We start from the raw sequence: 16,905 nt of genomic DNA on the forward strand, positions 1-16,905 counted from the left end.
CTGACCGGGCAGTAACAATATATTTTTAATTAATTTACTTCCTTATGTCAACAGATGTGCAAACATGTTTAGGCAGTCTCCAAATTTTACGCGCTATATATGAGGAGCGGGCTGCTTGTGCATGAAAGAGAAGCCTAATACAAATCTGTATGAGTAGTTGATAAAATGCTAACTTTTGGAAGTAGATTATCCCTAAAGACATGTATTTCTTTCATTTGATTTTTAATTAGTTACTTTCAAATATGTTTTTAATCACATCCTTTAGGTAAGTTTGCTATTATCTGTCATTAGACAGAAAAAATAAAAACACAAAAACAGACACACAGATCAATGGGACAGAAGTGAGAGCCCAGAAATAAAACCACATGTATGTGGGCAAATAATTTTTAACAAAGGAGCCAAAAACACACAATGGAGAAAAGAAAGCCGCTTCAATAAATGCTACTGGGGAAATTGGAAAGCCAAATGCTAAAGAATGAAACTAGATTATAGTTTGTTTCCACATACAAAAATTAATTCACTATGGATCAAAGACCTACATATAAGACCTGAAACAATAAAGTACATAGAAGAAAGCACAGGTACTAAACTTATGAACCTTGGTCTTAGAGAAGATTTTCTAAATTTTACCCCAAAGGCAAGGAAAGTAAAGGAAAAAAATAAATGAATGGGAATTTATCAAACTAAAAAGCTTCTGCACAGCAAATAAACTGCCAACAAAACAAAAAGGCAACCAACCAAATGGGAGATGATATTTGCAATCAACAGCTCTGATGAGGGGTTAATATACAAAATATATAAAGAAATCATAATACTCAACACCACCACCAACAACAAAAACCCAATCCAATTAAAAAATGGGTCAGGGACTTGAACAGATACCTCTCCTAACAAGACATACAAATAGTAAACAGATATATGAAAAGATGCTCAACTTCAGTAGCTATTAGGGCAATGCAAACCAAAACTACAATGAGATACCACCTCACACCTGTTAGAATTGCTATTATCAACAAGGCAAGTAATAACAAGAGGTTGTGGGGAAAAAGGAAATCTCATTCACTGCTGGTGGGAATATAAACTGTTACAGCCACTATGGAAAACAGTATGTCAGTTCCTCAAAAATTAAGAATAGAGCTACCATATTACTCAGCAATCCCTCTTCTGGATTATACTAAAAAACCACGAAAATACTCATTTGCAAAGCTATGTGCACGCCTATATTCATTGCAGCATTATTCACAGTGGCCAAGACATGAAGACAACAAAGTGTCCTTTCACAGAGGACTGGATAAAGAATATGTGGTACATATATGCTTTGAAATACTACTCAGCCAAAAGAAAAAATAAATTACTGCCATCTGTGACAATATGGATGAACCTTGAAAATAGTATGTTAAGCGAAATAAGTCAGTCAGAAAAAGCTAATAACCATATGATTTCACTCATATGTGAGATATAAAACTGAAACTCAGAGACACAGACAACAGTATGGTGGTTACCAGAGTAGTAAAGGATAAAAGAAGCCAAATATATGATGACAGAAGATGATTTGACTTTCAGTCGTGGGCACACAATGCAACATACAGATCATAGATTACAGAAATGTACACTTGAATCCTACATGATCCTATTAACTAGTGTCACCCCAATAAACTTAATTTAAATAAAGAGCTACTTGCAAAAAATTGTGATGTAATCATTCATCCATTCACTATGAATCATTGTTTATGATATGACCTAGAATCTTCTTGAACTTCTTATGTCTATAAAAATAAACACATTTCACTATGCAATCATTAAGGCATAAGCATTGTGTCATATACTCTTTTCTGCCTTCCATGGAGATATTTTCTCTGAGCACTCTGATCTATAAAGTGTAAATGAGTGTAACTGCCTGAAATTTACATTTCCCAGGGAACATTTGCTTTTCAAAGTGAAACAAAAGTTTCAGTCACTAATTCTGAGGAAGGCAAACATACACCTCCCTAGGGGTGTCCCAGGATATCTGGAGGAGGAAGTGGGAAGCCTTTTTCTCCCTTCCTCAATAATCTGCCACTGCAACATGATCCAACTCAAACACTGCTTTCAACAAAAGTTGTGATGTGAACTGGCTGCTTCAATCTGCAGGACAAAGGCAAGTGAGGTGGCGGACTGGGAAGTGTGCAATGGGTACAGAATGCCTATCTAATAAGGTGAGACAGCAAAAACATGATGGCAGGGTCTAGGGTAGAGATCTTCTGAAATGATTCCATTCTAGAGAAGATCTTGCTGAGCAAAGTCATCTGGGGCTATGTACATGTTTTCCCTATGACTTTCTTCATCTTCCTTGTTTAGTTTACCTTCCTGATCGGAATTCAGATTGCTCTTCTTCAGTCCAATTCACGTGTGCATCATGCTGTAAATTTGGTATCTTCTTCTGTGGACATAATTCTTAACAGGCTGTTGCAGTCCAGTGTTCACAATCCAAGTCTTCCCTTGGGATCTGATATTCTGAGATATGAAGGAACCATGCTGTTAACAGTTTTAGGGAACCTGCTCCACCTGGCTAGCAGCACATGGTCATTGTTTGCCTTTAACTGAGCTCTCTTTAACCTGCTTGTAAGGTGGGCAATGGCCTCCCCTCTCTCCTTCACATGATACTTTTGTCCAGCTTAACAAGAGCCATTCATGGGTTTTCTTCTAAATGCGAACAAGTATGCATTTGGCCACCTTCCATTAACCATTTTGTTTTAATTCCACACAACCATCTACTTTTTAACCATAACCAAAGGGGCAATTGAGAATTCATCATAAATTAATTTGTGAAAAGGAGCTGGTTATTTAGTCTTGGAGTGCACTAAAGAAAAATAAATTACAAGATATACAGTTAAATAAAGTCAATTAAAGAATAACAAACACACCATCTTTATTCCATGAAAACTTTGTGATTGTAAATTACATGGTGATTTAACTTATCCTTGTAAACAAGAATAACATTTTTAAGTTGATGATATAATTATATAATATGTACAGCATATAAGCATGTTTTCATTTTTAAGTAGCCCAAACACAAAAACAAATGCAAATTGTCTTAAACAATAAAGAGACTTAGCTGGCTCATGTACCTAGAAATTACAGAGGTAGGGTGTATGTACTTCATTTTCATTTTGATCCAATTATGGCATTAAAGGCCCACTTTCTTTCTTTATCTCTGCCCTATCTAATTAGAGGTATCCTTTTCTAGGGCTTGAAATTCATTTGGTTCCACAGTGGCTGCCTTCAGCCTTGCTGTTCAAATCTACAGAGATCAAGCTTCTGTTTTCCAATCATGGAACAGAAATTTCAGTTTTCATCTCTTGATGAGGCAGTCCTTGGAGCTGTGGAATACCATGCCCTGACTGACAGAGACCTAGCTTATATTTGTTGATTGTTTAGGCCACACAGGGCCTAATGCTTGAAGTTGGGCATGGGGTCAGTACTTCCCTCTCTCACATTCCCTACAAAATACAACAAGATGGGTAGGCTATCAACTAACTCTTCACCATATACCATATGCACACATAGTTGATACTAGTAAAAACATTTGTTGAGAGAAATAAAGTGACTGTATTAACATAACTAGATTTAATTATCTTTCCCTGTATAGTGAAAGATAAGTAAACAGGGTTGTTTTATGTTTTGTTTTTGTTTGTTTTTTTGGTGTGTGTGTGTTTTTTTTTTTGTTTTGTTTTGCAATTTCATTGAATTTATTGGGGTGACACTGGTTAAGAAAAGTATATATGTTTCAATATTATAATATGTCACCTGTACATTATATTGTGTATTCACCATCAAAGTCAAATTTCGTTCCATCATCATTTATCTCCCTTTTACCCTCTCATACCTCCCCCTACCCCTTTCCCTCTGGTAATCACCATACTGTTGTCCATGTCTAAAAGTTGTTGTGTTGTGTGTATGTTTTATGGCAGTTTTTGCTAAATACCTTCACCTTTTTTACCCAGTCCCACAACCTTCCTAACCTCTGACAGCTGTCAATCTGCTCTTTATCTATTTAAATATTTTTACATGAACTATTTTTAGTTTTGCATTTTTAAATATGAAATCAATTCCAAATGATTTTTAAATTTAGTCCACATTAACAAGTATGGGAGATAAAAGGAATTAAAAATGCATTTTTAGGCCTTGGCTGGCGTGGCTCAGTGGTTGAGCATCCACCTATGAACTGGGAGGTCACATTCCCGATCAGGGCACATGCCCAGGTTGCAGCTCGATCCCCAGTGTGGCATGTGCAGGAGGCAGTTGATCAATGATTCTCTCTCATCATTGATGTTTCTATCTGTCTCTCCCTCACCCTTCCTCTCTGAAACTAATAAAAATATATTTAAAAAAATAAATACATTTTTAGGAAACCATCTAAGCAAATTATTTAAGAGAACAGATCATATATTTTAAGCACATATGATAGACTTTAGCTACATGGATCCAGTGATAATCTCTGCCTCAGTAAAAGTATAACAAACTATTAAAACTAGATTGCATTTTGACTATGGTCCATGTTGAAGTTGAAGCACTCAGCCCAAAAGAATTGGAAAACTGAAGCTTCATGTTCACAGAAGTTGAAATACTCCTCCCCCACCTGCCCAAAGCTTTCAACAAGCGGCTTTTCTATAGCAAAAGCTTATGATTTCACATTTCTGTGATTTTTTTTCTTCAAAATATCATTAACAAAGGTGCCATTTTGCAATAAAATGCATCCTCTTTTTGACTCCTGGGCAGGATTTCTAAAGGGTCCATTATGAAGCTTCCTCATGGCTACTATGTTAGAATGCTAACTGACATTTATAAACCAACATCAGACAGAAAAAAAATCTTCCTCTGTCAGTTCCATCACAAAGCTTATCCTCTACTGCAAGAACAGCCCCCCAAAGTGAGAAAGGGTCTAACATAATTTCACTTAGGACAGGAATACCTACACTTCATAAGACTAATTCTAGAGGCTATTACATTTGTACAAATTTAATACGTTTATTAATATTTAATGTTACACAGCTTTTATTTATTTTTTGATACTGAAGTTATTTCCTGAGGTGTATCTAGATCCAGTAAGATATAAAAGGTAAACAATGCTTTCCTTTGGGATTTAAATAAACTTAACCTGTAGTTAGTGAATGAATAATGCAGTGATGCAAGAGAACATTTACAAAATGCCTTTCCAGGAGAATACATACAGAAGTAGCATTAATTGTCACACATTTACATAACTGGTTTGATTTTAAGAGCTGGGTGTCAAAATATTGAGCAGCCAAAAGTTGCCTTTATGAGGATATTTATAGCCTGAAACTTTGGCCATGACTGATTACAAGCGCTGTTTGTAGCTTCCATTTAAGGGACAGGCACCCAAGGGACTTAACACCCCAATTGATTAATTCACCCCATCTTTAGCAAATTGCAAGTAAATTGATTTGACATACATAGCAGGATAGCCTTAATGCAAATGTGGCCTCCTCTATTTTTCTATGGCGTCCCTAATTAGAAATGACGGATAATCATTTTATCTCCATTTCTGCAGGACAAATATTTTATTCTGCACAATCTCAACAGGCTGATGCTTCATTGGACTGTAACCCCAGCACTGAGGGATACCACTTCAAAACAGTAAGATCCGCAAGACTGGAATGATAAATTTATGGGGCTACTCACATCCATCAGGTCATGAAGTCAATTGAAGCACTTCTCTGCTATTAAATGACAAAGACTGTCTTTCCTTGTTGTTATTGTTGTTACCCTTCTTCATAAGGTAAGAGACCTGCCTTCCTTCAGTTTCAGGCTCTCATCCTTACACCAAAATCAGAGAAAAGGTTTCTTTTATTTACAGCTTCTTAAAAAATCCTAGGGACAGGATCCTGATTGGAATGGGGGAGCCGAGGTAACCATGATTTTAGCAGCCAGTCTAAAAGTTATCCCAACAATGCCTGCTGGATAGTGCTGAATACATATCAAGAAAATCTTAACATTAGTTCTCTGTTAGGGGCATAGGGAGTATACTCATGTATGGAACTGGCAACCAAAGTTTAGGTTTTAACCCCAGCTCTGATGTTAGGAACACTATGTGAGTAAATTTCTTTGCCCCTCAGAGCTTCAACTTTTCATTTGTAAAATCACCTTGAAGAATATCCCCTACTCATTGGAGGTTTCTCTTGAGTGAGATAAATTTTGCCTTTAGCACATAGTGTGGAGCCTGGTCAATTCTAGTCAATAAATGCCAATTCAATCCCTTTTCCCCTTAATGAATTTTGGGGTAGCTGCCCAATTCTGACACAAGCGGTGTGACCTTGGGAAATCACCAAAGCTCTCAGTCTCGGTTTCCCCACCCCTTTAAGTAAATAGCCATGCCTTCCTGACAAGACTGTTTTTTAGATGAAATGAAGCTAGTGCATGTAATTATACTTTGTGGAGTTAAAACCCCTTTTTAAATGCAAGGGTTTATTATAGTAGATGGAGGTTTTCCCAGTTTTACTTTGTTTAGAGAGCATTTAAAAAGCTAACAACAACTCAGTCAAAACCTGGAAATCATAAACCAGAAAACACATTCCAGGTTCATATCACTTGGCACTATTCTGACACTAAGATTAATAACAGATTCTAATGTCATTAAGCAAATTATTAATGCTATATAAGTAGATAATGAATGTGACTGAACCTATTTAGTAAGGAATAGATATGATCATAAGTAAGTATGACCATATCTAGATATGATCATAAGTATGATCATATTTAACGCCTGCAGATACTACTTCTGTTGGAATGTGAGAAAGCTTTCTCCTTACATGAAGAGTACAGGGAAAAAGTGTAGCTGAGCTCTTCATCCATTTCAGAGTTCTATGTCTGTGATAAGTTATTAAGATCTTTTTTCCCCATTAAAAAATATGTAAAACTAGAAAGGCCTAGTCTTCATAAATAATACTAACCCTCCACCCCCCACCTTTTTACAAAGATCCTATCTGCTACAACAGGAAAGATCCTAGAAATTCGTTATTTAAATGAGACCATGGGGACCCATAAGACTTTTACCAGCAGCAAGATTTAATTAGAATCACAGTGACTTATGCTTGTAAGGCCGATAAGGAAAAAACAAAAATGTATTTAAGGTAAAATGTTTAAGGCCACACGTGGGGATCAACTGCTATCGAGTAAATCTATCTCTCATTTGCTAAATTCCCTGCAAGGAGAATAAAAGAGCCTTGGTTGGAAGTGGTAAGTGATTTATTAGTCAGGAGAAGAGACTCCAGGAGAAAAATGAATGGCACTGAAATTTTATGACCAGGCTTGGTGAATCATGGCAGAAAAGCAAGCTGTCTTCTCATTTTTAGAATGCCTTAATTCTATAAACTATCCTTACAGGTAAGTATGTCTGCCACTGATCTTCTCTCCAGGCCACATGTATCACATGGACTATGGAGGACTGAGCCCTTAACTTGTGAGATCTATGCTAACTCTGGGTGGTCGGTATCAGAACTGAATTTTTAGTACATCTAGTTAAGATTGAAACATGGTCTTACCAGATCAAGTTTGAATGGGTAGTATCAAGTTTGAGTCAAGATGGAAAATGATGTTTTATAAATATTCACTGGACGTGTTTATAAGCTATAAGTTAGAAGTGGAAAATGGAAGTTAAGACCTAAAAAGCAAATGCTGGTTTAAACATTAATATGAGATGATCAAGGCCTGTGTCCCATAATTGCATCATAACTGATAGATAACTTAGAAAAGTGTGATGATAGATCACTTTATGATACTTAACATATAACTTCAAGGGCTTAAAGCATTAAATATTATTTCTATAAAAATATCCCTTTTATCCATCTCCATGTACTTAATTATACATACACTTTATTTCAGCATACATATCTACAAATACATAAAACTAGTGACCCAGTGCACAGATTCATGTACATTGAAAGGAAATTAATTAGAAGGTGGCTGGTGGGGCAGGACTGGGCAAGAGGGCTGGATGCGCCCTTGAGCCAACCTGCCGCAGTCCCTCCCTAGCCAGTTGCACCTAGGGTGGTGCCGTGGTTCAAAGAGCATCTGCATAGTGAGCAGGTTCCCTCTGGCAGGTGGGGTCCCTTGGCCTGTCCTGCAGGGATCGGGCCAAAACCAGCAGTCCGACACCCCCTGAGGGGTCCCAGAGTGCGAGAGGGCACTCTGCAAAGTTGCTGTTGTACAGGGTGTGGAACACAAATGCAAGTGTGCAGTAAACCAGATTCGGGCCTGACAGTGCCCCAGCAACAACATAACCCACGGCCGAAGGTGGAATCATGTGGCCCCGCGAAGAATCAGACTCCCTCCTCTCTGGTTTCAGGGTGCATCACTGCAGCTTGGCAGCTCCTGCATTGAGCGTCTGCCCCTGGTGGTCAGTGTGTGTCATAGCTACCGGTCAGATGGACACTTAGCATATTAGCCTTTTATATATATATATAGACTAGAAGCCCAGTGTGCGAGATCGCGTGGCTCCGCACATTCACAAGTGCCTCACCGCACTCGCAGCCCCGCCCACCCACGCCAGTCTTTGGTTGTTATGGTGTTAGGGCCACAGGCTTTTTATGATATAGATGTTTCATATTTTCACTCAGAACTGTCTCTAACTACTAGCATAAGCAAAAGTCATCTACAAGCTAATGGCAAAACAAACTAATTAGAAAAAAAAATAGTATCTGCATCCAATTCCTAGAAATCTCAACATTTATCATCTAAACTACAGATCAAGAGGAGCAGTTAAACTAGAGCAACACAAATTCTTGGGACTAAATTATGGGATCTGTTTAAAGTCAATGAAGTTAAGGTCTTACCGACAAAGTCATACATAGTTGCTACTAATGAAGATAAAATGAAATAACATGGCAGCTACTATTACTTTCAAATTTCACAGCAGCCACAAATATAGAGTGAAGTGGACTTTTAAATGTTATTTGAAAAATCTTCAAGGGCATATTTGATGGGATCTTCTGTAGTATGGGTTCACATGCATGATTTCTTTCAGTTCTCAAAATATCTTCTTTTCAATACTCATACCAGTCTCTTGTCAAGAGATAGAATGACTGATTGGTCGAAGGTGCAGCTTGGATCTACCCATGACACTTGGCAGTGGGTTATGCCCAGTTAAATCACAAGAACTTGAAAGGGGAATTTTTTTCTCTCCCCCCAAATTCATATTTTATGTCCATAAGGAAGACAATTAATACTGGGCAGACAGATGGAAACCACTAAGAATCCAATACCTATGATCAAAAATCTAAGGTTTTTATATTTTGATCATATGTATATATCTTGGTTATTTATATATGCATATTATCTTGATCATATATGTATTATTCACATTTTTATAAGATACTAGAGGCCTGGTGCATGAAATTTGTGCACTGGGGGTGGGGCGGTCCCTCAGCCTGGCCTGTGCCCTCTCATAGTCCAGGAGCCCCCTGGGGATATCTAAGGGGCAGGCCTAAGCCGGCAGTTGGACATCCGTAATGCTGCCATGGAGGCAGAAGAGGCTCCCGTCACTGCTGCTGCACTTGCCAGCTGTGAGCCCAGCTTCTGGCTGAGCGGTGCTCTCTCCTGTGTTGAGCGTCTGCCCCCTGGTGGTCAGTGCGCATCATAGCAACCAGTTGTTCCACCATTTGGCCAATTTGCATATTTGCCTTTTATTATATAGGACTGGAGGCCCGATGCATGAAATTCATGCAAGAGTAGGCCTTCCTTGCCCCCACTGCCAGAACCAGCTTCCCTCTGGCACCCAGGACCCTGGCTTCATCTGGAAGGTTGTCTGGAAGGACGTCCAGTCTAATTAGCATATTACACTTGTATTATTATAGATGTACATATATATGTATGCAAAATGTTGTGTGTACGTGTGCGTGTGTGTAGTTTTAACTCACATTTCTACTTACATAAAAAATAGTCATTTAGCAAGTATTTAGAGCAGGGGTCCTCAAACTTTTTAAACAGGGGGCCAGTTCACTGTCCCTCAGACCATTGGAGGGCTGGACTATAGTTTAAAAAAAAACTATGAACAAATTCCTATGCACACTGCACATATCTTATTTTGAAGTAAAAAAAATAAAACGGCAAAAACACCCGCATGTGGCCCGCGGGCCGTAGTTTGAGGACGCCTGATTTAGAGCGTGACTATTGGTTTGGTTTTATTTAAGATTTCAGTTTTGAAGTCAGAAGCATGTGAGGCAAGTGTGAGTGATATGATTTGATGAGCCATATGGCTCTGTCAAATTGATGGTACTTTCTCAGTTTTTTTGGTCTGACCTATGGAGCAAATGTCATAGTCAACAACCAAATACATGGTTCTATTTCAGGAGTTTTCAGAAGAATAACAGAAAAGCCTGAAGGAAGTGTCTGAATGACCTTAGCAATGAAGGAGTAAAATAGCATGAGTTCTTTATGTGCTAGTCTAACATTGTGGATTTTTCAATGGGAAATGGCACTTAAAATCGAGATAGTACATCGTGATAAAAGTAAAACTAAGCAGCTTAACTATCAGGAAACTGGTAAAAATGATGCTTAAACATATTTTCAATGCAAAAATTAAGATTGGGAAAGCTTAAATAGGATTGATTATGTAGCTTGGTTGTTTATAGCAGGTATTATAGTTCCAACACTTGGCAATTACAGTGCTTGATAAACAATCTATTTTAAAACTGTCAGAAGATTCATTTTGATTTCTAAATGTTTATATGAATTAGGTAGTGATGAATCCTAAATCAACTATACAGAGTAAATGTAAATGTAAACAACCTCAGGGAACTGAGCCTAGTTTTTTCACAGTAAAATGAAGATAAACATTCTTACTCCAGAAATTTCGCTGAAGATGAAGTATAACCCTATATGTGAGAAGTGTTATGTAAACAATAAAATATTACATGGAAATCAATTGGTCTTGCTACAAAGTATAATCAGGTGTTTTCTCTTCTGAGAAGCCTTTTTTGAATCCATGGTTGTGTGAATGATATGAGTACTTCCATATCACCTTTTGCTTATGCTCAGCAAGGCATATAGAAAATACAGGCTTGGAATCTTTTCCAATAGATCCTGAAGTACAATATCATGAGGCATATAACCCATCTGGGTATTAAAAGCTCCATGTGTCAGACAGAAGGACAGAACTAGAATAACTCAAGTTATAGTTCATCATCTTTACAGCCACTTCATTCAATTTTATTTAGAATATGTTTTAAATGAAGGAATATGTACATGTCCAAGTGCAACATGGAAGGGAACAGCAAGAGAAGAGGCATGTATTGTGAAGAAAAGCAGGGGCCACTCTCAAGGATCTTTAAAGCCAAAAAAGGAGAATTTTCAGTTTATGTGAGTTTCTCCAGGGTGTATGCATTGAAGAGCAAACTGACCTGGGTTTAGAGACAAGTGGTCAGGAATGCTTAAACTAGGGCATTGGTGAGGAGGAGGATGAGAGGCAGGAGGTTGGATTAAAGAGATACAGAGGAGGTCTTGATGAATGAGTAAGAGAAAGAAGTATGAATAATGAATGAGTGTTAGGTGCATAAATTGAGTACCTTAGGAGTTCGAGGATTACAGAAAAATGAAGGAGGATGGGGCAGAGAAGGGAAATGGGTTAGTATAATCAAGTTTGCCTTGGAAGCACTCAAAGGAATCCTAGGAAAGAGATGCATATTTGGGAGTTATTTAATATTAACTGAAGCCAAAATCATGAGCATGATAGTAAGCTTGCCTTGGTTAAAAAAAATAAATAAATAAAGGAAGTGCATCAAGGACTGAATCCCAGGGAACACTAAAGTTCAAAAAAAAAAAAAAAAACACAAGAGAAAGAAGAGACTCTAGAAAGAAAATCAAAGACTGACTGTGAGAGACTTCCTAGTGAAATTATTTATTCATAGCTATGATTCTGCTTGGGTAGTCAGTATCTACAGCAGTATCAAACAGTAACTATTACAATTCAGTAGGAAACCCTCTGTTAAGTGTGCTTGCTGTCTGCACTGCAGGATCTTCAAAATGCATAGAGATCAACCCTCTGAAGCCATGAAATCAATTTCTGGATTTGTTACATTTCCCTGAGACAGAGTAGACAGAATATCCTCGGCAACGAATTCCTGTGGTTTTGTAATTCCCCAAGAGGAAAATACTTTTGATGTGAGGTTGAACCATAACAGAATTGAAAATATAATTCTTAAATCACCAAAGTGTTACTAAAATCTTACACCGGTTCGTTTTCAAAATGGAGTTACTGATACACACCTACTGCATCTAAGAGAGATAATATTTTTCTACAGAAAATGAACAAAAGGTCAACTAAAGTTGGGATTGCTTTGTATATAAAATACAGAGACACACAAAGGGCTGTGTGTGAAAATGTCTAAACAAAGTTTTTTTTGTCTTTTTTCCATAAATTGATAAAGATGATGAGGATTGTTGTTTTATGATAATATGTCTAGAAGAAAGTAATAAAAGTTGAGTAGAGGGAAAGGTTTTCTTTCCCTCATTTCAGTTATCTTTATCCCAACAGGTTTTCAAGTGAGACAGGCAGACTTTGAGTACAATCTCCATATTATCTGAATCAGAACAATCCAGGAACAAATTACTCGACCTCTCTGTGACCACCTTCTTCTTGGAAAAGAGAATAATAAAAATGCTGGGTGTCCTTGACTTCTGTGATGAGCACATGAGGTAATAAACTTGTCATGAGAACATAACAGTATCTACAAATGAGAATGATATTTCCTACTATACACATGTTCTCAATTAAAAAAATAGTCACATGTCATTGCAGAAAATGCATCTTGGATTATTTATTTTCAAACTGAACTGAATAGTTATTGCTAGAAAACTCCAGCAAGGGCAATGCTATTTTGTAAGCTAAATATCAGAATCCCATTTTAGCAAAACATGTTGTCACTTTCACTCACCAAAATGACACGTAGTTCATATAGGAGTGGATTATGTCTATTTTAATTTGAGTCACCTTTACTATAAGCAAGGTAGTGCTATCCAGTTTGCATATGCTCCTGTTCAGTTATTTTAGAGACCTGGAGTTTTAAATAAATGTTTTATTTCTGTCCTACATGATTGCTTATTGCTTCAATCACATTAAAAACAAAAAATAATACGTTAAGAGATGTGTTTTCTCTTCGTGATAAAGCTTGGCCAAGGGAGAAAGGACTTATAACTCCTCCAACCCTAAAAATATATTTTTGAATAACAGAAGGATGAGAGGAAGGGAACTACCTCACCTACCATTATTCTCTCAATGGCATGGACCTAACAGGAAAAACTTGAGGTGAAACCTTCAGTCAAACATTTCTACTGACTAACTTATCCTACCCATGTGTACCCTTCTATTGGATCTGTACTGAACCCCAACTTTGTAGCAAGCGTGATGTTAGTTGTGTTTATATCAAGTGTGAGGCTTGCTTAGATTTCAGGAAAATCCAATAACTCAGTTCTCAAAGGAAAATAAATAAACCGAAGACATTGATGGAGGTTCAGTTTCTTTTTATCTCTGCAATAGACATACTATTAACTCCTATTTCTGACTGTTTCAAAATTGTGGGAATCCAGTGCAATAGTGAATATGTAAATGCTTTGTAAACAATAATTTATCCAGGTTATTTTGCAGAATTAATAGTCGTTTATTTTATTATAAAGATCCAGGGTTATTTATCTCAGCAGCTGAAGTAGGACTTGATTTTCTAGAGTTTCATTCTACAAAAGACTTTTGTAGAGGAGTTTTGTCATTTCATTTGCATAATTTATTTTTTCAAAGTAAAGTCTATTGCATATGATGTCCTTTATAGACTATTGGGAAATAACAGAAAACCCAGTAACAACGACAAAACAATCCTCTCCAGTCCATCACTCTCAGTTAATTACTGTTATTATTTTGATTAAACCTTCAGTCTTCTTCCTCTGTGGGTCTCCCTGAGGGGAAGGGTTCCTGAAGTTGAGGTAGAGTTTGCTGAGTTTTCCATTCTTTTGTGAAATTTTTGTAATATTTAGAAAATACAACAACCAAAACAAAACAAACTTCCCCTTACAACATCATCAATCCACGTTAATTACTGTTAGCATTTTGCTAAGTTTCTCTTTAGTTTGTCTCCCTGATGAACCTCACCTGAGGAAAATGACCCTTGTAGGTGAGTGGACTCTGGTCAACAGCTCCCCCTGAGCTACTGGTGAAATTAAAGAGGTTGAAGCAAAGAGGATCTGAATTCTTCAAAAAGCAGAAACAACAGGTGTCCTTATAGCCCTCAAACTTCTTTATAATCCACTTATCTGTTAAGAAGCTTGCAATGGCATAGTGATCCCATGGTGGATTTCTGAAAGTTGTTAACTCCTGCTACCCATGCACCTGAACTAGGGAGATTGTTATGCATTTCTAATGAGAAAAAAATTTTAACTCCCTCTCTACAGCCCTGTTCTCCAAACTGCTTAATCAGGTCAGGGACATCGTCTGCCACCTTAAAAGCCTGACAATCTTTCCCAGTGAATCTGGCTTCATTTCCTACCTAGTACACCCACTCAGTTACTAGCAGATTGGATTTTTCTTTGTCCTTTCCTTCCCATCCTTGGGAACAGCAGGAATAAATTATCAGCCCCAGGTGAGCCAGTGTGCAGCCAGATGAGTGTAGCCCACTGACCAGGAGCTCAAGGCCATCACTGGGCACCCCCTCCCTCTCTCTGCCCTACCTCTAGCGCTAGTAACAAAGCACCCTGAGGGCTCAGGAGCTGGTAAAACCAGATATAATGGGACTCACCTCTCAGGTGGTATCACTCCCCTCTTGCAGCTTTTGAGAGGGGCCATTGGCTTAGTCGATCTCTGTCTGTAGTCACAAGGAGAGGGTGCACAGGTAGCCAGAGACAGAGCTGAGCACTCAAGCAACGCAGGACCCCGAGAAGGCAGGAGACTGAGACAGCGAAGGAAGAAGGACCCCAGCAGGTGACAGCATGGAGTTCATTCAGTGCACTAATTGCTGCCTCAGCTGCCCACACTGATCCTCAGCACCAGGTGAGTCTAGAAGCCTGTGCAACCTGAGCCAAGGAGCACTGTATAGGTCAGTGGTCGGCAAACTCATTAGTCAACAGAGCCAAATATCAACTGTACGATTGAAATTTCTTTTGAGAGCCAAATTTTTTAAACTTAAACTTCTTCTAACGCCACTTCTTCAAAATAGACTCGCCCAGGCCATGGTATTTCATGGAAGAGCCGCACTCAAGGGGTCAAAAAGCCGCATGTGGCTCGCGAGCCGTAGTTTGACGACCACGGGTATAGGTCACCATTGTGGGGGTAGGTACTGCAACCGCCAGGTCCCCCAACTAAGTAAAAAAAAGGTGCCTCTATGATTAAGAATCTACTCTGGTTCGGGGAGAAGCACAGCCCTTTTCTGGTGGTCTCGGCCCCTTGGAACTCATCCTCACAGCTCTCGGTGCAGGGCCCAATGGCTTTTCCTTCCAAAGACCTGTCTCCCTCCAGCCCTAGCAGTGGTGACAGATAAAATCTGGTAACAGAGAAAACAAAAATAATGAAAGAGAATCCAGAGATAAAGAAGAAATTGTCACCAAGCAATGTTCTTGCACTAGAGTTATCTCATCTCAGTCAAGTAAATGTCTAACTAATATTAGTGTACAGGAAGCCACAGAGAGCAAACTCTATTTTTACTTCATTTCTATTTAATGTCTTTAGTTGTATTTGTGTCATTGCCATGTCTTTGCTGATCTTACCTGTCTCTGCTTGTATGCTGCATTCATTTTCCACCGAATTCTTTAGAAATGTTATCATAGCTCTATCTGATTATTCCAATTTCTTGGATAATGCTGGGTTTGATTTTATTGACTATTTTATCTCTCAAAAATTATACATTTTGTGTGTCTACTTTGTCTTGTAGTTTTTGATTCTATGAAAGACATTGGTGTAGCTGAATAATAAAGTCTGAGGTAAAAATATTTGTATCCTAAAAAGGACATTCCTCTTTATTCCATTAGACCACCGAGTAGGGCACTGAGTTAATCTGATTTGGAGTTTAACTAGATCTGGGAATTGGGGCAATTTTGAAAGTAGGATAAAGGTCTTTATCTTATAAACTAAGCCCTGGAAAAGTTCTGTCAGAACCTACCTCAAACTGGAGAAAAGGTGACTCAGTTTCACGTAGGTTCTAGTCTAGGTCTAGGGTAAGGAACAACATTCCTATGCTGGCTTCAGACATTAGACAATGACAGAGACAACTGTGAGGAAGTCGCTCCAAAGCCCTGGCTTCCCTGAGTTAGAGCCTGGGAAGCTTACTTCCATTGGTCAAGGGCAGTCCTACTGACGGTGGACTAGTTCAAGGTACCATGCTTGCACAGCATCCTGCATGAGTTGGTTCTCACTTCCATACATGAATTCTTTACAAGTGTGCCATGAATTTCTGACTTACAGAAAATATATTTTGCCATATCCTATCGCAAAAATATGTGAGATTAAAAAAGGAGAAAGTTGTGCTAAATAGGTCAGAGAACAGGATTTATTTTGGTGATAAATGAAAGACAGGAAAACTTAGGGCAATGTCTCACATCTGCATAAAAGAAACAGCAGATGTTTACTTAAATATTATTAACTTTAAAAAATGAACGCATGAGGGATTGGAGAATTTTGAGTAAATAATTCTAGTCAAACAGAAGCTGAAAGTCACCAAGTGAATAGTGTGCACACAGTGAATGCTTTCACGGCTGTTGGGAGACATCATTACCACTAGGTAAGGATAGCATTGCAATTATTTCTGACTTGTTTGCTGTTGCTTTGGAAATGTTTTAATCTTGTCAAGTGTGCTCTTAAGAACAAGGTATTGGAAACCACGTGGATACAGGATTTATGCAAATTGCACTCAAGCTGATTTATATGAAATGAAC

Source organism: Cnephaeus nilssonii, assembly GCF_951640355.1.
Source record: "Cnephaeus nilssonii genome assembly, chromosome: 13".
Lineage (NCBI taxonomy): Eukaryota > Metazoa > Chordata > Mammalia > Chiroptera > Vespertilionidae > Cnephaeus > Cnephaeus nilssonii.